This window comes from Macrobrachium nipponense, chromosome 13, assembly GCF_015104395.2.
Source record: "Macrobrachium nipponense isolate FS-2020 chromosome 13, ASM1510439v2, whole genome shotgun sequence".
Classification (NCBI taxonomy): domain Eukaryota; kingdom Metazoa; phylum Arthropoda; class Malacostraca; order Decapoda; family Palaemonidae; genus Macrobrachium; species Macrobrachium nipponense.
In genome coordinates this window covers 34,638,259-34,662,171 of record NC_087206.1, presented here as the reverse complement: position 1 = coordinate 34,662,171, position 23,913 = coordinate 34,638,259, and the positions used below count along the sequence as shown (strand labels likewise).

The following is a 23,913-nucleotide window of genomic DNA, read 5'->3' as shown; positions in this document are numbered from 1 at the left end:
ATGCGTGTGCAAGAATGAATGCATATGTTGTGTAAGTTAATTTTATTATTAAATCTAATGTCTATGTATGTCGGTATAGATCCTGAAGTAGCTATCATACAAGACCAACAAACGATTTGAACACGTGTATTTACTCACACACACACACACACACACACACACACACACACACACACACACACATATGTGTGTGTGTGTGTTTTTGTCTGTCTGTTTGTTGTTAAAGACACCGACACGAAATAAACTTAGTAGCCGAATACAGACTAGTGTTTGCGAGGTTGCGACGAAAGACTGCTAATATTCTTTTCTTCCTAAATAGTGATCATGGCCAAGCGGTTTCTTTACAGGCCGTAAAAAAGAAACTCAGAGACAGGATAGTTCAGCTAAGCTTCTCCTCACTAAAATTTTTCGATTCTCGTCCAAAACGGATAAGTTTGAAGCGCTGAATGACTGTGGGTCCCAGTGCTTGGCTTTATACCTAAATAACATATTCCACTCCGATACACTCAAAATCTAATCAACTCTGACTTGGCCCATAGTAAAAAACGATTAGCTGAAATAAATAATTAACTTTTAGCTGTATCCAGAATATATATGTATATATATATATATATATATATATATATATATAGATATATATATATATGTATATAATATATATTTATATATATATATATATATATATATATATGTATATATATATATATATATATATATATATATATATATATAATATTTATATTTAAAACATATATACTTAACGATAAAATCGAAGAATGAGGTATGCATGAGTAAATTTAACGCAGATTATTTAAGAGTGAAAATGACTGCTTAAAGGCATATTACTGATTCTCCATTTTTCTGTAATTTTCAAGCTAACTTTATAATTTTTTGCTTCATCTTTCATACGCTTTTCGTTTTTCCCTCGCTCGTGCAAATATACCGAAGGTTCTTCCGTATTCCTGCCGAGTATTGCACGTGTTGCAGGAAGCACCTTTTTTTCCACTTAAAACCTTCTTCATATTCTGTGAAGGCGTCAAGAAGCACTCATTGAGATGCACTCGGCTCCATGAAAGGTTCCAGTTCTTTGGTCTCGAACTTTTCCGAAAATGACGCAGTTCTGTTTCGAGCCTACGGAAGTCTGTCTTCACTCTGATAAACTTAGGCGGGATCTTTCCTAGATAGTTGACCGTCCCCAACCCAAACCCCCGCCCCTGCAAAGTTCGGGGTCGTTATCTATGACTAATATTCTTTATTTTTACGGTCATCCCCAACGGGCTTGTACTAAAAACACCGCAAAGGTGGATACACCGGGTTAAAACCATTGGGGGTCACATCTAGGAAAGATCCCGTAGGTGATTATCTGAAAAATATCTCTGGAGAACTGAAATCATCTTCAGTGAATGAGAGAGAGAGAGAGAGAGAGAGAGAGAGAGAGAGAGAGAGAGAGAGGGGGGGGGGGGGGGGGGAGACTAATAAAAAGAAACAGAGAGAGGAAGAACGAGAGAAGGAAAACATCTTCGCTAAAAACTTGTTAGCCATCTAATTCCTGTTTAAGCCTAAACACGGGTGACATTTTCTTGAATCCTGTTTACCAAGCAGAGAACATGCTTGTATGAGCAACAATTGACAGATTAAGGGTGGTAATTCGCCCTGAGATCGGGAAGATGAATCTGACCATGGAAAATATCACCTTTTTCTCTCTGCAATGGTGCTCGTTTCGCTTATTTCCATGATTTTGTTTAGTCCATTATTATTATCATTATTACTATTATTGAGTGAAGAATACAAGGCCTTAGATATATGTATTGTCTATTTATCTATCGACCTTCGAGTCTCTCTCTCTCTCTCTCTCTCTCTCTCTCTCTCTCTCTCTCTGCAAGCCCAGTTTTAAAGAAGTAAGAAAATGTCGTGTGTGTAAAATCCGTCTGCAGGATATAACGGCTCCAGCTATCGTACTTGGATAATGTCATCGCAGCCTGGACTACGACGAGACAAAAGGAACCTCTTAGCGCTATAGAGGTTATCTGCCATTTCGTTACTAGAGGATTGTCTCTCTTGTGAGCGGTATCCTTCACAATCTCTATCATTTTCATTGCCTTGTTTCGTGTATTCACTCTTTGTTACTTTTCTTCAATGCCAGTGCGTGTCTAGGTGAGGCTGTCTTCAAAGTTCTGCGTTGACTTTTTATTTACTGAACCATTCTTTACAATGAATACTTACTAGAAAGCTTGGAATGGAAGGTTCCTCACAAGTCCTGAAAACAGTGCGGGCGTCTTCGTGGATTCGTCTGTTTTTGTGGCAAGTCTTGAACTGGGGTTTTTCGTAAGTACTTACTTAAAGTGTTATAGTAAGCTGTTCTTGATTATTAACTTAATATCTAGAAAGTTATAAGTGATAACATTTTAGCGTTTATTATAGCTAAGGCGTTCTGGCAAGGTTTTAATTAAGGTTTTCTATAAGGTTTTAAGCTTTAGTCTAGCAAATTCTTACACTGAGGTTATAGCAGATCGTTAGTTTTGGTCTTCTGGCAAATTCTTAATAATAAGTTTTTCTTGAAAGTTTTCGTGGCTTGTTTCTATCATTCTTAATTAAAGTTTTGTTTATGGCAATATTTTATTTAATGTTTTCTGACAGTTTTTAAAATATTTTCCACCAATATCTTAGCTGACAAACCTTCAGTGACGAAGCAAGAACAGAGTATATTGCTTTTTTATTCAGGTATCCTCATGGAGACTCAGTGACATTTACACCACGTGAAAATATGATATAGTAAGGTTCGAAAAAGAAACTGTGGCTAAATCAATCTCTCCTTCGGATCGTCAGTCAGTGTTACCACGCCAAGCCAAAGCCTTCGGGGGAACAAAAACTGGCTCTTCGGAACTCCCTTAGCTAACAGGCTCTCAGTTGAGGCGTTACCGTTATGGCGATATTCACGGTTCCCTTTTTTTCGAATATCAGTTTGTCTGTCGGTCACGTTTGTGCGCAGCATGTTCAAATGTCCGATGAAAAGTGTTTTTTTTTCACCTGGTATTTATTGCTTACTAATAATATAGTTCGACGGTATCAAATAGTAAATGTCGTCCTTGAGGATAGCTGTTAGATATAAATCGAGTCCTTTTTTATGGGTTAAAGGGGGATGTGGACCGATCGGCAGCACTCGGTAACAGCAATAGCGTTGAATCTTGTAAGGGGACTATATGGGCTGCTCTATGAGCAAGAGACCGTGCTGGCTTAAGCCAGCTTAATCAACAACAACAATAACAACTGTAAGGTCTCTTGTTGGATGACCCGTACCGTTTCAACAGCTGAAGTTGATTTTGTTCGTGTTCCTAAGACGCATGATTAGGGACCATTAAAACTACAATTGTGCTGTCAATAATCTATAGTTCTATACTCACATTCTGCAAACTTTGACAATATAAGAAGCCAAAGGAAGGAAGCAAAGAACATGCAATGAGAAACAGTTTTTAAAAGAAGAAAAATATCGGCCACAAAGGCTACGAGGTATGCAACAAATCACATTCAGTTGGTAGCTAAAGTTCATATTTAAAAGTATACAACGGATTATGAATTTAAGTTTTATCCCCCACGGTTCCACCCATTTCCACGGTTCTTAAGATTTGCCAGAACTCAGTAACTGATCTCTGTTTTGCCCTGAGACAATTGTTAGTGTTCTAGAAATTGAGCAGCAACATTTTACTACGGTAACTAATTTTGAGATAAGTCTTCTGTGGTAACTATGGCATTTGTTTATGCAGAGAACAAAGTATCATGGCCGATTACTGTATGAAGCTAACCTATTCTACCCATATAAATCCAAAGATGTTTACATTCCAGTCATTAAAGATAAATTAATAATAATAATAATAATAATAATAATAATAATAATAATAATAATAATAATAATAATAATAATAATAATAATAATAATAAATAAATAAATAAACTGTCTAGTTACGTAAGTCAACTAAGGAAGATCTTTAAAGGAAAATATTTGAAAATGTGACCATCATTCGACAATAGCCCTACCTAATTTTTTTTATTTAATTAATATAATTATTCTATATGTATTCTTATACAATTGTTTGAAATATACATTAAACACAAAAATATATACACACAAACACATACACACACTGTATATATATATATATATATATATATATATATATATATATATATATATATATATATATATGTGTGTGTGTATATATATATATATATATATTAATATATATATATAATATATATATATATATATATACATATAAAGAGAGAGAGAGAGAGAGAGAGAACAAAGGCATTCATAAATGTGAACACACACAGTGGAAACGTGCGTCTTTTTTGTAAAAAGTCGCATGAAGGTTGTTATGGCTGGGCGGTTTTTTTTTTTAAATAAAAATGTTCCATTTCAGAGAACTTTAACCAACCCAAAAAATATGTGAAATAAAGATTTAAAAAAAGTAAAAATAGTTATGATACGCATTCTTGACTCGCAAATAATCCATCGGTATTTGTGGAATGCCAAGTAGGGTGTGGTTCTATAAGGAACTCCTGCCCCGACATGGCATTGCTTGAAATCAGTAACAGACATCTCGAGAGTGTAAGGGGCGCCTTGGAATAATGAAGGGGGGAGGGTTAAGCGGGGTGGGAGGAACGGGGGTGGCCTTAGGAAGAGAATAAGGAAATGGCACGAGTGGCAGTGGTGCTGAAGGAATTTTTCCCCAATTTAAAAAATCTTTTCTAAAGCAATTCTAAAGGATGAGAAAGGAGACAGAGGAAGAATAGGAAGGAGGAAGAAGAGGTCGCAGAAACAATAGCAAAGGGAGGAGGTGTGGACAACAAAGCAAAGAGCTTCAAGAATTTTTTTCCGCCCAAAAATATGTCTTCATTGCAAAGCAATTTTGACTGATAAGGCAACTGCCATATGTATAAAATAAACAGGTGGTTGCAGACTTTTTTTTTCTTTTTTTTAATGCTTCCTTAAAGGTTCGTGAGTTGGCCAAATACTTCTCTTAATGTCAATATCCTAAAAAAAATGTTGAGCTATATTGTCTCCCCTTGTTTCCTAAACATATGCAGATACAACATCGTTAAGATTTCGAGCTGTGTAAAGAGCAGAATTTATAGTCTGCATTATGCTAAATGATAATCGAATACTTGTGCTGTAGAGAGAGAGAGAGAGAGAGAGAGAGAGAGAAATATGCGCGAGGTGTCCATGATTCGGAGACTGAAATATGGCAGCTTTTTTGAAGTTTGCAATAACGAAAAGAAATTATTTTGCAGTGTTGTTGTGGGGAATTTTTCTAATGAAACTTATGGCATGAGACTATCAGCCGTGATTAATATAAATCACTATTTTAAGAATAAATGTTTCTCTCTCTCTCTCTCTCTCTCTCTCTACTTGCACCTCCCATCTTGTTATCCTGATGCTGTATTTTACTGTGTTCCCTCCCTTGCAAATTACCCTCAGCTGAGGTAGTAAAAACGCCGGGCAAACAAAGAAAAATCATATGTTTGGACATGGTTGACATTTAAAACAATGTTTAAAAAAACAAAATAAAAACAAGGGTTCATAAGTATGCGTAACCTTCATGTCTATTTTTACCGTGATAGACAGATGGATCTCTCTCTCTCTCTCTCTCTCTCTCTCTCTCTCTCTCTCTCTCTCTCTCTCTCTCTCTCTATTTTGGTTGTGAATACTAACGATACTTAGTAAGGCCATTTTCTTGCATTTATCAGTCAATACTGATGGTAAATAGAAGTCCCCCATGCTTTTGTGAAATCATGATTATGAGGCTGAGTATCGTTCATTTCGTAACTATTATAGAATATGTAAAACCGGTTCATTGGTACCAAGTCTGGTGACAAGAAACTAAAAGATTAAGTATTAATATATCCGGGTATGTGCCAAGGGATGATATGCTTCGCATGCAATTACACTACAAAATATAAATGAATAGAGGGATTGAGTCCCAGATCAGTATAAGGTCAAGTGCAAAATACTGTATGTAGCGGAAATTTCTCGGATGTTTTATCAACACATCATTTTATTAGAAACGAAATTTTTGAATTTCTTGAACATTCTGTTCTCCCGGGTACCAATCTAGTAACAAAAGCCTGAACGCAAAACCATAATTACAAATGCCCTTTGACTGACACCGATGCAAAATGGTATAGCTTGGATTCTCGTCGTGAAAGATCTCTTGCACCGGAACGAGAAATAACAAGTACGTGGCGTGCTCAGCCTTCCTAGGTATTATATACCATCGCTAAATAAGGTATCAACACAATAAATGACAGAACAAAGACTGTCGCTCCCACGTAAGCGAATCTGATCGCCTTTCTGTATTCGTTACACACCAGATGCCGATGGTATCTGGCAACAACTTCGCTGATTTTATCAGGATGCAGTTGCATGCACGATGCCTGTGAGCTTTTGATAGGATCATTCGTAATTCGAATGATAATAAGAATTTTGAAATATATCATGGAGAATAGTTGCTGGTTAACATAACAAACAAACAAACAAACACACACACACCCATATATATATATATATATATATATATATATATATATATAACTGAATCACGAAAGTTTGGAACGTGATAAATGCATAAAGGTATAAACCACGAAAGGAAAGTGAAAACATGGAGTAGCTACAAGATCTTTTCGACTCAACGTCCTTTACTTATTATATATATATATATATATATATATATATATATATATATATATATATATATATATATATATATATATATATATGCACACACACATATATATATATATATATATATATATATATATATATATATATATATATATATATATATATATATATAGGCACAAGTATATATGCAGTTTCAAAAACGAATTTACGACCAAACAGAAACCTTGATCAAAGTGGAATTTCAACAGAATGAAGCAATGCTTACGAACTTCAAACAGTACCTCTGACAGAGAACGAAAGGCTTGCAAGATGAACTGGGCCTTTATAGTCTGACGAAAAACTGACGACAGAGAAGCCTGACTCGTGGAGAATGAATATGTGAGACTAATCTGTTTTGTGGACCACTTCATTTGTTCCCCTGTTAGGATCCCAGCGTGATAAGGCGGCGATTTCACAGCCGTCCCGCTCTTCAGCATAATGAATGATGGTGATCCATAAAATTTTCAAGCTTATTAGCAGTTATTAATGGTTACTTATTACTCTGGAGATTATATCAGTGGAAAAGAGGGTGATACATGGCAAGAATTAGCGTCTTTGGGGGGCTTCATAGTAGTAGTAGTAATAGTAATAATAATAATAATAATAATAATAATAATAATAATAATAATAATAATAATTAATAATAATGTGTGCAATAAAAATCCACAATAATAATATTTTTTATTACACATTGTTTTTCACAACAACAACAACAACAACAATAATATAATAATAATAAATAATAATAATAATAATATTTAATAATAATAATAAAAAAAATAAAAAAAAATAAATATGAAAATACTCAAAGTAGCATGAGTCTTAAAATGAAGAAACAAATCCACAGTTATGTAATCTAAAGGTCAAACTGAAAGTTTTACCTTTAAATATATGTACAATTACATAAGTATGGCTTTGTTTCTCCAATATATTATAATACTGCTAATAATATCTCGGAAAAAGATCCTCTCTCAAACAAACTTCACTGAGCAGAATGGCTGCCGTTGAGTTTGTATTGTAATTTCTCAATCTCTCGAATTAATTTCTTTGTAGCAGAGGGTAAATTATAAGGCAACTGTCCAGAGTTAATCTATTCCTTGACGCGCTACAAGGAAACTCACACGAGAGATTGAGAAACTACAATATAAACTCAACGGCATCCAGACGGCAATTCTGTCGAGAGAGAGAGAGAGAGAGAGAGAGAGAGAGAGAGAGAGAGAGAGAGAGAGAGAAAGCGGATGTATGAAAGGGATTTTAACGCTCCGTAAGATGTGATCTCTTAGTAACCATTCTTTCTAGTACAATATCCCAATTTAATAAGCTTATTTATCACTTATCTACGGTATTTTATAAGTTTATCAATACTTCTCCCTTAATACGTTTTATGAATTATATTTCCCGTTTTTAGTCAGGTAGTCTCTTGATCTGACATTTTATCTCTTTTATATAAATAGTGGGAGCTGCCTTTTTTTCGTAAACGAGTTATCTCAGTGTACCTGTTATCTTCATCTGCCGTTTTCCGAATGAGTCCAGTGAAAACGATCTTTAACCTGAAAATCCCCTGACTTGTAGCTTTGATTTCTGACTTGCGCAACCAACCTTGAACTTGACCCAGTTCTCACGGCGGCCTGCCATGGGATTTTGCCGTAAAGAGAGGAAATGAATGCGTGGTGACGTCGACGCGTCATAACAAATACTAATCAAGACAGAAAATATGAAGCGTTTCCATCAACAGAATTAACTATAGTAACTGGACATTTTGAAAGTAAATTATCTTTGCAACATAACTGGAATTTGACCTAGCTAATGGTCTCTGCAACATACCTAGAATTTGCAATAGCCAATAGAATTTGCAATAAAATGAATTTGCTAGAATGAATAGAAATTTTCAATAATAGGTGTCATTCATGGCAACTGCAATTTGCAGGACAAACAGTGTTTTCAGTAATAATTAGACTTTGCAATAACAAATGATATTTGTAATATTACTTAGAATCTGCAATAGCTAATATTATTTTAATTTATATCTGGAATTTGCAATGGGCAATAGTATTTGCACTGAACTACTGGAATTTACAATAACAAATATTTGCAGGAGGAGTGGATTTTGCAATAAATCAAGTGTTATGCAATAAACTGGAAACTAAGATAACTGTTATATGCAATACTTGCAGTCTGGAATAACAACTAGTCTTTGTAATAACAAATACTTGCAATAAGAAATCGAATTTGTAATAAAACTGTCATTGTAACAAGTACAAGTTGTACTTCAATGTATTTTATCGTTTATAATTGAATCTGAGATTACAACATAATTATTCAAAACAAAATAAAGTAAAATAACTGAAATCTGCCGAACGAGGAGAAACTTGTGTCGATATTGTTATTTCACGATAACGATTGTAATATACCATAAAAAAAACTGAGTTCCTGATAACATACGGAGTACACAACTAACAACCAGTCATAGCGTTTAATTAGCGTTTACATTCTAAGGGACTGGGAAGTTCGCAAGACTGCAGTTTCATTAACAAACCGATGGAAAATAAGTGTCAGAATTGATGCCGACATCGATATTTCCAAAAGATAATGGAACAACAATAATTACTAACGTTCACGATCAACATTTACGCTTTTAGAACAAGCCAAAGCACAAAAGATTTGTCGCAAGTCTCTACGAGATACAGTGCTCTAATGTCACAAAGGCAAAACGAAGACCTATGAAGATGTACACAAACACACACACACACACACACACACACACACACACACACACACATATATATAGATATATATATATATACATATATATATATATATATATATATATATATATATATATATATATACACATATATATGTGTAATACATCTTAAAACCTTGCCTATCATTCTGTATTTGGACAGTTATTAATTTGTAGACATCGTTTGCTTCCGCTTGACATGGATCTTATAAACAACGTTCTTTCACTTTGACGGTCTATCACTTTTTTCCAAGACCGAATATTTTCCACCTTCCCTTCTTCCTGTTTCCATCGGGCTGAGGCTTCATGGGGGCCTTCGGTCGTCTGTCAAGCTGGTTTCTATATGAAAAAGAAATGCGCTCCTGTTCCTCTCGCCACAGCATACTTCGCAAAGCTACTCATATTGGGAATTTGAATGACTTCTCAAATAACCTCTACTTATTTCCCCAATAACCATAGCTTATTTGGAAAAAATAAGAAGGAATAACAGCGAATCAACGACAACAAAAGAAAGCAGCACACGCGAGAACAGTGAAGGTGGTGCTTCAAACTGTTCGCCTTTCTGATGAAAGGAGAGTTTGCGAAAGCATTGCAAGTTCTAGAGTACAATCATGACAAAAGTGGATTGCATAGTAGCAGCCCCACCAAGGGCGCCTTATATATATATATAAATGTAGTACTCCACCCACATATTGGAGTAGGAGGTCGTGCCTTTCGCGACCTTCTGCGGCGTTTCTCCCTCGCCAATTACCTCCGAGGGGCGGGAAGGTCTACGCAAATATGAGTAACCACTGTCATTTCAACAACTGTAATTCATTTCTTGGGGAAAAACGAAAGCAACAGTAAGTAAACGGCAGGTTTAATTGTTCGTGTTGGAGTACCTGAATATTTCCACAGTTGAGCCATCGCCCAGAATAATCATGGCATTAAAATTCTCAGAAAATAAAAACGTCTGTACTTGCGGGCCTTCAAATATGAATATTGGAAAAAAAGCCAATTTTTTAAGCTTAAATATTCGCAGCAGCAATTACAGCACAATCATAATTATAAAATTAACAATACTGACAGTCATTAGGATAAAACTTTCAAAAAATTCAGCGAAATCTCATTACGTCAGCCTTCATGAATCACATGAGAATAATTCCCTCGATTCGTCCCCATGCTTATCCGCTCTAAGTCAGATTATGATAACTTGCTTAACACAAATTCTCTACTACGAAGGAAGTCATACGAGAGGGCGCATTGATTCCATCTTTGACCTTCCATTCCAGCCTTCCATGACTGGAACGCACTTTTATCATAAGCGCCCCACCATGACCTCTTCCCCGACCCTCTCTCTCCCGCGTGACCTACCCTGACCCTCTCCATAAAGTCTTGGCACCCACTCTCGAGACTTCGAAAGGTTTCGCAACTTCCGTATCGCAACAAGCTGAGGAGCAAACGAAAGGCCGTGACTTTATGAATAACGAATGCAAATGAAATAACACAAGAGAACATGAGATTGGTAGAAGTGTGTTTAGGCAGCGCTGCATTCCTGTTTGCATTACCTTGATTCTGTTGCCGAGATGAAAGAAATGGCCTTTTTGGAGTCAACCAGATTCTGCTGCTCTTAATGAATCGCTAGAAGTTTTCAAACTTGATTCTTCCTTTATTGACACCGACAAGGTATTACATGAAAATGGGGCTAACGAAATATTCATGTTTCTTTTCCTGAGATGATGACTGAGACATTCCTTTAGATAACGTTGAACTTTCATTGAATTAAAAAAAAAATAATCCTTGAACTTAATTCGAATCTTTTGCTGTGGTTAATGACATACTATACGTAGTCCAATTTACTCGACTTCTATACTGACATGAGGTGATTTCGAATATAGATATTCGAAATTACCTCTTGTCTGAAATTCTGCGCGATAATTAGAACATCAACTGGATTTCCTTTGTCACAAAGACTGTGAAGCGGTTGCTTCAAACGGATAGAAAAACAAATGGCTTTATGAAAATGAGCAGTCACTGCCAGCACTCTATAAGGAAACTATTTAATCTATTCTTAGAAGATGCAAAATTAATAAAAGTTTTATACTCCACCTCTCTTATCACTTTCTTATTTCAGTGTGACCTATTGCCACTTGTACCAGAAATCCTAAAGTTTCCTTCACATCCCAACCAAAGGAATATTTTATGGCGAGCTGATGATTTTACGATATTAAAGATAAAAAAAAGTTCCTAGCTTATAATAAACGTCCTAATAAACAAAATTTACAGCTCATATTCCGTGGAAAGTTCATATATTATTTTGAAACTGACTTACTCCATTGTCTGAACTTATTTAGTCATAATCGACTCATGATTTTGTCCGTGACACGACTAGGCAAAAACACCAGTATAGTGAAAAGGTTGTCTAAAAGTTTAGAAATCCGGGGCTATGACTTTAAACAGCTCCCATCGAGAAACTAAGGGGGTGTGGTCAGGAAGTGCAAGTAATCTAGAACAGCGTCTGACACCCACACCTTGAGGTCGCTTCAGCATAATAGGACCAGTGAGTTTCGAAAATAAAACATGATTCACGAACGATTACTTTCTCATTCTGCTGACATTGTGGATGTTCTTCGTTAGACTATGAGCCGAAGTTTTTTTTTCGGCTATTTTCTAAATGGCGCCTCCTGCAGATCAGCGAGGCAACTTCACATCTGGCATTTGCGATGCCTTAACATGGAGAAGCAAACAAGGACTTGGCGAAAGCGGGGCATCCCTTCAGAAACCCTCAGCTTGGCAGGAGAGACTTGAGAGACTAATCGAGGAATTATGCAGGGCCACAATGACAACAATGGGAGCAGACTCTTACAGGTGCGCTTGTGCAGACAGCGAGAACGCCTTTTCACAATGCCCTTGTGAAGAGGTGACCTTAGAACTAACATTTCGCCTCCAGTACCTTGAATATTTTCGAGTCTCATAGTCATGCTTTGGGACGCTCATTGTTTACAATTTTATGTTACTAGTCACGATACTGGTGGCGTTTGAACATTCTAGATCTTTCATATGCAACTGTGTACCAATCCTCTTTTAAACTGTGCCAAAATATATTCTCAAAGTTTCAACTGTCTCTTTATGTTGGGTGGACACCGAATGTGTCAATGATTCACATAAGACAAATTATGGAAGGAAATGAAGTTATTCTACTAGTCTTAAAAAATATCTCACTTTTAAGAGTCGAAAAAATCCACACGCTTTGTTGTTTCCGTGTCATAAATAGATTACAGATGAGAGTCACCCCAGGGTGCCCGGGGTACTACAGCCATTACCAATCTCTCTCTCGCATCCATTAAGGCTCGTAAGCATTCATCAACATTCTCCTCTCCAAGGAATTTCCTGAAGGTGCTGCAACTAACGATGGCGTCAAAGAGGATCTGGAGCAATTTTTAGAGAGGAGGGGGGAGGGTGGGGGGGGAGAGGAGGGAAGTATTATGAGAGGGAAAGAGGCTGAGGGGAAGGGAGAGGTGGAGGGGGTATGGGGGATGACTTGGCGTGGGTGGTGTCTGGAGGGTAGCAGCACCTTTCCAGGCATCTCATCCGGGTTACAACTTCATGAGGTTCCCGGTGACATCATCTCTGTGTACCTGACTTTAAAGAGACTTTTATTTTTCCTCTCTCTCTCTCTCTCTCTTCTCTCTCTCTCTCTCTTCGTTGAAATATTTACTTGCGCAATGGAGACAATGCGTGAGGTCTTCTTCTTCTCTCTCTTTTTTCTTCATTTTACGCTTTTTAACCTGGACTAGGATGTGGAGAGGAGCAAAAATTTCTATTTGATGATCGCCGGATCTTCTTCTGCTCTATTTTTAAAGCCGATGTCAAGACTGAATGGTAAATTGATAACGTAGTCTTTTGCCAATGGAATTCTCTCTCTCTCTCTCTCTCTCTCTCTCTCTCTCTCTCTCTCTCTCTCTCTTCAAATGGTTGTTTTTACGGTGTAATAAACAGTACCACAGCATGAAGAATAATGAGTTTAAAGTAATTTGAAGATAAATTATGCAGATTCATCCACTTTTGAGTTATGAAATTTAGCTGGTTATCATGCGCATACATACAATATTCTCTACCATCGTGTAGCATCTTCCCGCCAAATTTGACACTGAATAAGCAATATTCCTTCGTTATTTGTGCAACACTTACTTCATTAAAGGGATATTACAGAAGCACGAAAGGTGCCCAACTTCCATCTTCATGGAAATTAGGGCGATTTGGGAAAATGTTTAGTGACAAGATACTAACTAAAGTCAGATAATTATGTGCTCGCATGGATGAAACAGCTCTTGGAAAACTTCGATTTCCTTTCCCGGTTAGCCTATATTATTATAATACCAATTTGCATACTAAAAGGCAAAATTCTTCCTTGAAAGAAAGACGTGAGAAAGACTATTCAGAACTGATTTACTTCTGTGCAAAATATATACACATTAAAAAAAAATAATACCAAAAATCATATTTACAGGCCATTTTAGGCAAGTTCTACAATCTGGCCCGCATGGATTCGTTATTTTGACATTTAACTCAGCATCTGTACTTCCCATTGGATAAATGTGGAAAACTACTGAATGAAGGAATTTCAGATATTCACGAGAATAAATTAAAAGATCTTCTGGTTGTACATAACCCCGATTTCCAATTGCGCATTTCTGGGTTTTTCCTTCTCTGGCAGAATTTCTTGCTCTCAGCCTTGATGCGTTAACTGTCATTCAGACAAAATACTCGATAACCTTTTCCCCGTCCACTTCAGTCTTCTACAGCTTTGTACAAATGCTTCGAAACGATGCATTTTTTCCATTTGGACACGTCGGTGTCTATTTCCCCACGGTGCGTAATAGGCTTACACTTCGGCAAATTTCGAACAGAAACTTCATGTAAAGTCTCGTATGAAAGATGTAAAAACTCGGCTATGTACGCACGTATATATATATATATGTGTGTGTGTGTGTGTGTGTGTGTGTGTGTGTGTGTGTGAGTGTGTCTGTGCGTGTATTTTACCTTTGACATTATGATCACGAATTATGACGCCACCCGTTCTTGTCATAAAGAACTTGATTCATTATCACTTAACATTATATACTTTGACTGACGTTTCAAATCAAATGTAGTCTCTCCTGTCCTTCATGATTTCTCTAGAGTAGCACATTTCTTTTGATCTCTCTTAAAATCATGCTATATCATTTCAGAATTCCCTAGAAAAATGCGATTCTCCCCCCAACCTCGCCCTTTCCCCCAGACGTCTTGAAGTAATTTCCTAAAAAAATTGCTTCTTTTCGCCTATAAAGTAATGAAGAGGGTTCTTCTACATATGAGGCTTTACATTTGCACTTGGATATACAACACCTTCTAGTTTTAACTCCTTTACGGCAGTAATGTGTGCGTGTGTGTCTGTGCGCACGCACACTTAAGCTTGCTGTGTGTGCTTGTGCGCTCGAAAACTGGAATGTATGGTAAATCTTGATACTTGAGTTAGATCCATACGCAAGACAAGGACAAAAACGGAACGCTGTGCACACTGGTGTAATATGATGAAAATTTATATCAGATAATAAAAATCAATATTCTATAATCTGCATCGGTTTACTCAAATCACAGTTTGTTCCAGTGTTCACTTTAGAAAGAGCAGTGAAAGGTTTTTCTTTTTCTATCTGCTGAACCGGGTAGTCCTCCTCATCAAGGGCACTATAAAAGTCTCAAATAGGATCGCATAAGGTAATTTCAACAGGTTCTGTAAATGTTTATTAATTCTCTCTCTCTCTCTCTCTCTCTCTCTCTCTCTCTCTCTCTCTCTCTCTCTCTCTCTCTCTCTCTCTCTCTCTGCTATGAGATTTCTACTTGTTGATAAGAAGAAGAAAAGGACACATTTCCCGCCACCTCAGAGCATCTTTTAGCTGAAATTTACGGATTGTGATGGCGAAATCTAAGTCGCGGAGCTCATACATAATATGCGACGTTTAGTTTTGTCACCAATTTTACCAACTTTGTGCAGTTTGTCTGTAAGATGACAAAATAAGCCAGAAATTCCTCGCGTGGAAACTTCAATCCAACGCACTCATAGACTGCTAAGCGTGCATGCCAATTCCATCCCACACAAGAAGCGTCAATGATTTTCGACGCTTGAAGAATTTTCCTTAAGTTCTTTTTCTTTTTAAGGCAAAGTGTGATGTTTCAAGAGAATGGAAGTGACTAACATCGGTTTAGATCATAAACTTGTCACATACATTGATTGTCAGAGCGATTTTTTTCCTCCACTTTTTAGCGTCTAAACATCCACTGGGGACAAACACACCTGACCAGTTTTTGCTGTTGAACTCAATGGAATTCATTCCCAGATTTCAACTTCGATTTTTTCTTTACTTCCACAACGATCAATGGGATTGACAGCAGGAAGTTTACATACGTTTTCAAAAGCTGGAAACTCCGAAAGGAAACTGAAGTTATATTTATCTAGCTGTGGTGGGGGTCGGTATGTAAGTGGAGTACTGCACAGTTTATCTATGACTGGAGGGAGATCTGTTAAAAATATGTGAAAAGAAGAAAATTTAATATAACAATACTGAAAACATGAACTACCTTGTGTGTGTGTGAGAGAGAGAGAGAGAGAGAGAGAGAGAGAGAGAGAGAGAGAGAGAGAGAGAGGTGGGGTATAGGGTAGGGATGAGAATGTGAGTGGGTGAAGAGGGAGGGGGCCGAGGTTAATACAAGTAAAGTAACAAAAACTATAATTCAAGGTCATTCAGGTACTCCCGCAAGGCTTATTCTACAAGCTCTTTTTCGTCATCTAATTCTTTAAGAAGGGCTCGAAGTTCAAAGAAGAGATCGAGTACTAATAATAATAATAATAATAATAATAATAATAATAATAATAATAATAATAATAATAATAATCTATTATTATTGTATTTGTAGTTTCATTATAAAATTTACTAAAAGTGTTGATTATAAAATCCATCACAAAATTAATCGTTATTGTTATTTTTTCATATTGTGGATACCAAAGGCAACAAAATCACATTAGTAACAATAGCAATATAGATCAATCTCATAACCAAACGACTTGTAGAAGGAAGAGGAACTCTCAGTAGAATCTACTACCTGTCTCAGGAGGGGGAAAAAAAAGTAGTTCAGGAGCCTGACTTACATAAACCATATTTTTTTCTCGTTATACCCAAGAGCAGTGACCACCTACCACCTCTTATGCTGACTACTTCTACTGCCCTGTTCAGTGTTGCCAACCATCTCAGAGCTCCTTACCCTACCTAGGCACTGAAATGATCCTACTTTTAATGTTATGGTACCCTACGCCCGGCCTTAAGGTATACTAAATATCAATAAATTTGTTGTTCATTGGTTACTTTTTAATAAATACAAGACAACCATCTTGAAATTACCCTACGTTTTGCTCAGATTTCGTGACATTACCCCGTTACCCTACGGACCCACATCTGAGGCTGAATTACCCTATGCATAGGGTAATTACCCACACGGTTGGCAACACTGGCCCTGTTACGCGGAACCTTTACCAATTCTCAGAATGTTTTTATTTTCCTTTATAAGAACTCTCCGGGCCTCTGATGGACGACGGCAGGTTTATGAGATGTGGTATGCAGTGATATTTCCATCACTGGCTTCATCTCGGAGGCTCGTACCTCCATTCATTTCACCGATATTTCTCATCAGTTTTTTTTATTATTATTGTTACTGTTGGGACCGGGCTGGATAAGGGCATTAGGCTGTCAGGATTACCGGCCCATGCACTGAAAGGAGAATTCAGTTGCCTTTCTTAGCCATCTGCTCACTAATGCATCTGCCTTGTCAGATATTCATCAGTTCTCTGAACATTTGCAAGCACAAAATAAATACAGTATTCACTAGACAATTTTCCTAACATTTTGCTTGTCCTGTTTCCAGGAAGTGTAAGGACCCTAATTGTAAATCGGCAAAGATTATGTAAAACTGAAAAGGGCTTTTATACACGAAATGTATCTCACCAAATCTGGACTCAACGAATTAGATAGTCATCAGTTTTGGGAGGATGAATGTGGTATCCAGGCTGACATTTGTTATCTGCGATACCTATCGCTGGCATAAGGCAGCTTATTCTGATAACAATACAACCACCGCATGCAAAAATTTAGACTTATTAAGGATTTGGGGAAATCGTACACCACTATGAGAACGTATTTGTGGATTAACCCCATTATTCTTCAGAATGAAATTATTTATAATTGCCATTTTATATATAATTTTTGAGCTGAAAACCCAGCCAGCCAATAAAGCATACGTTATTATAACGTATCTGAACATCAGCTAGCTAGAAGGTACAGAAACAGTTTTTCCCGTGTAGAGAAAACCAGTCTAGGACACAACCTTCCTCCACCTTGGTTAGCAGAGATAAAAATGATATTTCCTCAAGGAAGATGATTCCGGGGGTGGAAGCCAAAATCATCGCACTATAAGCAGTCAAGACCAAACATACTCTGAGATGTAAGAGCGGGGAAATTCCCTTGCCGACGTTCAAACAACAAAGCAACAGGGTGTGGTCAGATGCTGCCCGGGGACAGATGGAATGGGAGGGGCCCGGGGAGGAGGGCAGGGCCGTCAGCGTGGGAGTGTGGGGGTGGGGAGGAGGGAGGGAAGGTTGGGAGGGGAGAGGGAGGCAAGAAATGGCGAATTGCACTAAGCAAGAGATCTGGATCCTGTCGAACGATGTTCATCCTAGCACTAATAGTAATTCTCTCTCTCTCTCTCTCTCTCTCTCTCTCTCTCTCTCTACGGAATGTGAGCAGACTAGTGTAATGAAGAGGAATCTACTACAGTGATGAAGTAGCTTGTATGAACGTTTGAAGTACTCGGTGCTGATGTATGTGCATTTGATTTTATATTTTGCACAAACATGCAGAGGAATTCATCTAAGCAATTAAGCCTTTTATTTGTTTACATGCGGACATTTGTGCTTTTGCTGAATCAATGCACCAACATACATACCTATATATATATATATATATATATATATATATATATAATATATATATATATATATATATATAATATATATATATATAATCTCTACTGTACATGCTGCAATGGATATTGAAGCCCTGTCAATCACTCTAGCCACACAGCAGACACAGCCAGCTGCACTGTGCCGAGCACTCCAGATCGTCGTTAAGGTTAGCAACTTCCCGAGGGTACGTCAGGGCAACTTAGTTATTCTTGGGAATGCTTTTCCTGGTACGCAGATCCTACATATGGTCTTTCCTGAGAAAAATGTTGATACGAACAATAATAATGAGATGAGCAAGAACAAGAGGAAAGAATAGTGACTTCGGAAGTTTCTTGGTTATGTTCTTTGACTGAGCAAATGAATGTATATAGTCATTCTTCAGTTCTAACGAAGTTACTGTATAACATGATGTAGTAAACACGCACACACACATATATATATACATACATGTGTGTGTTTGAATTCCATTACTGAGAAACAAAAACACATGAAAATGCAGATGTCTGTTTTTTCTTCCTATACATTAAATGTTTTTAAATATTTTTAAACGTAACCAATTCAACAAAATGAATAAGAATCCTAAGGTCACCAAAAGAGTAAGGCTTCTTTTCAAAAGCGCATCTAACAGACGAGATGACCTGGAATTGTCAAGACAATCCATTTTATCATTAATGACTGTCTTAATACTTCAGGCTTCAACCACACAACGAGCAATAGCATTTCCCTCGCAGCAATTCTCATATTTCTTGAATTTCTGATAGATAAGGAGATGGACAGGTGAACATTTATGCAGTGAGAGGGAAGTGTTGAAAAAACCCTGGGCTTTATTGGATGATAACTGTAAAGAGAGTCCGAGGGACGTTTGGTAGGTAAAGTAGCAGAACGCCAGGCTACGAGAGAGACAGTCGAATAGATACGCAATCAAAGCTACCTGCATCATTGCCTTATAAAAATAAAAATAAAAAATAAAAATATGAGATTGACAGAGAGATAAACGGACCAGGACTCGTGACGTCAAAGCTAATCAGAAATCCCATTCCCATTATCATATACATAAGCCGATAATCGTTGTATAATTCGAAGGAAAAAAAAAAACATTGCTCGCTACAGACTCGCTATTTGCTATTTGAACTTTACGTTTATCAAGGCCTTTTTATGATTAATGTCTGTCTGTATTCGTTAGGCGAGGATCATTTTACCTAAACTCTATTTTTTGTAAGCTTATTCCCGAAAGATAATGCATGAATAGTGCAAGCATAATCTGTTTAGAACTCATTTAGCATTATCTTTTTTTCTCATGTGGTTTGTAAATGACCTTGTAGACGTTTTAACTAAAATCATTGGCCTTTGAAGTATGTGAAAGTACTTTTACCATTAATTTTATCGTATTCATTATATATATATATATATATATATATATATATATATATTATTGTGATATTATATATGCATATTCATTCATTTAGAGATATACATACATATATATGTATATATAAATGTGTATACACACACACACCACACACACACACACATATATATATAATATATATATTATATATATATATATATATTGCATTTAGTTTACCCAAAATAAAATAAAGTAAGATTTAAATATCATATTTCCCCCCAAAAAAAATATTTTAGCTAAAATCAAAACGGCAGATCCCGATGAACAGGTCATAGAAAACAAATTCTAAGGAAGTAGCGCGAAACCATTAAAAAAACGAAGGCGCGACAATTCGAGGAAGAACAAAAACACGACGAGCAGAAGGGACGAGGCAGAGTAATTGAGCTGAAGAAATGACAGCGCTGACGAACCAAATGATTAGTAGTAGCGGCGCAAAAATGAATAGGAACGGGTGCCTTTACTTGGGTCCTGACTTCGGCGATGGGGTGAGGGCGTGGAAGGACCAGAGGTCGAAGGGTAGAAGAGAATTTGGGTGTGTATTCCAAGGTCCAGAGAGTAGACTGGATTTCGGAGTTGTATTCAATAGCGAGAATAAAGAAAACGGGATGTATTTTAATGGGGATGGGATACTACTCCATTTTTTTGCCGTGTAGGGAAGTAAAGAACTGTCACTACTAGATCTTGGAGTGAACATACCCGCGACTATCTATGACAGAGCAACGGATAATAATTCTAACCCTGGCCTTTTATGCTTAATTCGTTTATTTTCTACATGTCAGTTATTTACGTAATCCAAGAGCACTGCCTTGTTTGAACATGAGCCTGGGTCATTCATTTTTTTTTTTTTTTTTCATTATTTAAACCATAACAGTACGAAATCCCTGTCTTGCTCTCTCTTAAGAAAAAATTACTACCGATCCATACCAATAAATACGTCAACCACATAGCTTCAACTCTACATCAGTACACCTCACTAAGCACGTCAACTCAGAAAAAAGAAAAAACTTGTAAAACTTGAAAGATCTGTCCTAGACATTTCTAGAGGCCTTCTAAAACTCCTATCCCTACAGGAAGCCTAAGAGCCACCACATTTTATAGGAACTATCAGCGAGCTGTCTAAAGGGAAGTGGAGCTGAGGTACCTTTCGACTTTAATCAGAAGTTTCATGATGACATGCATGCCATATTATTATTATTATTATCATTATTATTATTGAAAGTGCGCTATTATTAACATGAACAAATTCCAAAGAGGCTATTCAACTTCTTACTGTCAGTGGAATGATATATTAAAAAATGAAAAAACAAAAAAGTGCAAAGTTAAATGGTTTAAGTTTTTTTATATAATAAACCATGTCAGTCACACAAAATTCCACAAAAAAAAAAAAAAAAAAACACACGCATACGCACACGGACATAGATAGATAGATAGATAGATAGATAGATAGTAGATAGATAGATAGATAGATAGAGAGAGAGACAGCCAGATGGATAGATAGATAACTATAAATACAAGAAATGTATGTGTAGAAAAAGAGAAAAAAGAATTAAGATAGGTTTAATAGTGCTAACATCCTAGGTGATGGAGGCGCTCATCTGATAACAGAAACGAAAACTGCAAAAAAAATAGAGACAAAAATAAAGGCCAGAAAAAGGAGTAAAAATGATATTTTATGATGTTCGTGGCCTTACGAACGACAGCACGAGCCTTCAGGGTATGCACAAGGTCGAAGCTTCTGGCAAGTGCTGCCATCTATCGTAGTTATTCTCAACGTGAAACTGTAAACCAATAGCAAGGAATATAAAAGAGCAAAGAGAAAAAAAGGAGAATAACAGAGGTGCGTAGGTTTGGAAATTAGTAAAGATAACAGCATCATAATAGCACGTAATATTGACCATGATTTGGATGAGATGCACAGCATAAAACAACATAAAATACCTAGGAATAATGATTGCTCATAAAAGTATAAAAGGTTCAAAACGTGAAACATGAAAATAACAGAAAAAGCAGAGAAATGAGCAAACATGGTATACTCGGTTATCGCAAGATGAAGCAATAAATTGAACAAAATGAAAAACTATTTTGCAAAGGAGTAGCTCCGCCATCAATACCATACGGTAATCCAGTGACGAACATCAGTGTAATAAAAAAAAAAAAAAAAAAAAAAAAAAAAAAAAAAAAAAAAAAATGCAAAAGACAACATACGGGGATGAAAAAACTCCAAGAAATGAAGACGAGAAGCATGAGAAGAGAAACGGAAGAAAAAGAAGCGATTATTGATTAACTAAAAGGTACGTTAGAGAAAGTGAACGAAGATGGGAACAATGAATGAATGTATTTCTGAATTATTTGGAAGAGGTAGGAACAGATAAGAGGATAATCAGAAAGACGAAGACAGGGGAAATGAAGAAAAGGAAAGAGAAATGGATAGGAAAAACTAGAGGGAGACATAAAAAGTAAAAGAGCTGAGAAAAGAGGAGACGCCGATGCGAAGACAATACGTCGGAACTGAAGTGAACTGAATATGTCTGATTCGGTTGATGTCGTTTTCATATTAATGTAAATTGTCTGGACTATATCACTGATTGTTCTGCTAAACATCAGGGGGGTTTTAGGGATTAAAATGTAAAATCGTCCTGACAGAAACGAAGTACAATATACGATAAAAAAAATCTTGCAAATTACAATTACACAAATAATCCTGAAGGCATAAACAGAAAAAATCGTTATTTGCGTAAAGACAGTTTTTTCTTTATTAATTCATTTAGTTATTCGTTTGACTAAAAGAGCGACATACCTTCTAAGCTAAATAAGAGAGAATGAGAGAAATGAAGAATGAGATTTAAAAAAAGCGTCAGGTAATTAATAACCAATATCATAAACAGAACCGGATTGAAATATTCGGGAGTTCGAATTTTGGAAATGTAAACTTGGCCTGAAATATCTTTAATGAAAACTGGCTGAAGTTCGTTACGCGTTAAAGGTTCATCTTAATTATACATTTCTTTTTTTAGATAAAAGTAATTTCCATTGTTTGAGAATATGTGAGTACACGTCACACAGTCTTTTCCGTTGAAGAGTTAACCACCCTCTCAGCTCTATGTATTAATGTTTTACAATACTTACCAAGCACGCACGTAAAAATGAACGTGCAAATCCGAGCTTGCCCTTTTCAAACATACACAAACTCACTCATACACACAAACACACGCACCCGCATATGTATGCGTGTGCGTGTGTGTACGGTAGCCCTAGCCCTCAGAGGCTCTAAGCTAAACCAATTATCCTCAGATGATTCCGTAAGTTATCCGTCAAAACTCCGATAGAAGCTGATTTCAATCTGAACGCCCTCTCCCCCTCCAACGAGCCGAGAACACCGACCAGGTATTGCACTCTGTAAATGACCACTGGCATAGTTTCCTAGTGCGGGACATAATGAGAAACATTATGCATTCACGGAAGAGTACATGTATGATCTACGTTCCCGGGAGCCTACTCCTGGCAGTTAAGAAATAAAAGTAGAGGTTTTCGTTTCTTATAATAGCCTTGGTAACTTCAGTCACCTGTCATTAACACGCATGGGTATAAATCATAGTTATGTGGTGCCATTTTTCACTTCTTCGCTGCTCTATGTCGGAGAATTTGTTTGTTTAGAGGAGTTTACATGCCATAGGCGCAATACACAGATACGTAAATTAAATAAATTCTTTAGGAATTTAATAAATGCAAAGAAATTGAAACATTGTTCATCCAAAGCGTTTTAAAGGCAGAACTGGAGACCTTAGGAATGATCTGTATGAATATATATATATATATATATAATAGATATATATATATATATATATATGTGTGTATATATATAACGTATATATATATACATATAAAATATATATATATATATATATATATATATATATATATATATATATATATATATATATATATATATATATATATATATATATATATATTCGTGTGCGCTTGTGTGTGTGAGTGGAAGAATTAAAGATTAT

The 23,913-nt window shown here is 36.4% G+C and overlaps 1 protein-coding gene across 6 annotated transcripts in view; it reads right to left on the bottom strand.

Annotated features, from left to right (window-relative positions):
- Positions 1–23,913, bottom strand: part of LOC135225733 (uncharacterized) — a 113,073-nt gene that overhangs the window by 18,140 nt on the left and 71,020 nt on the right. The window lies entirely within an intron of this gene.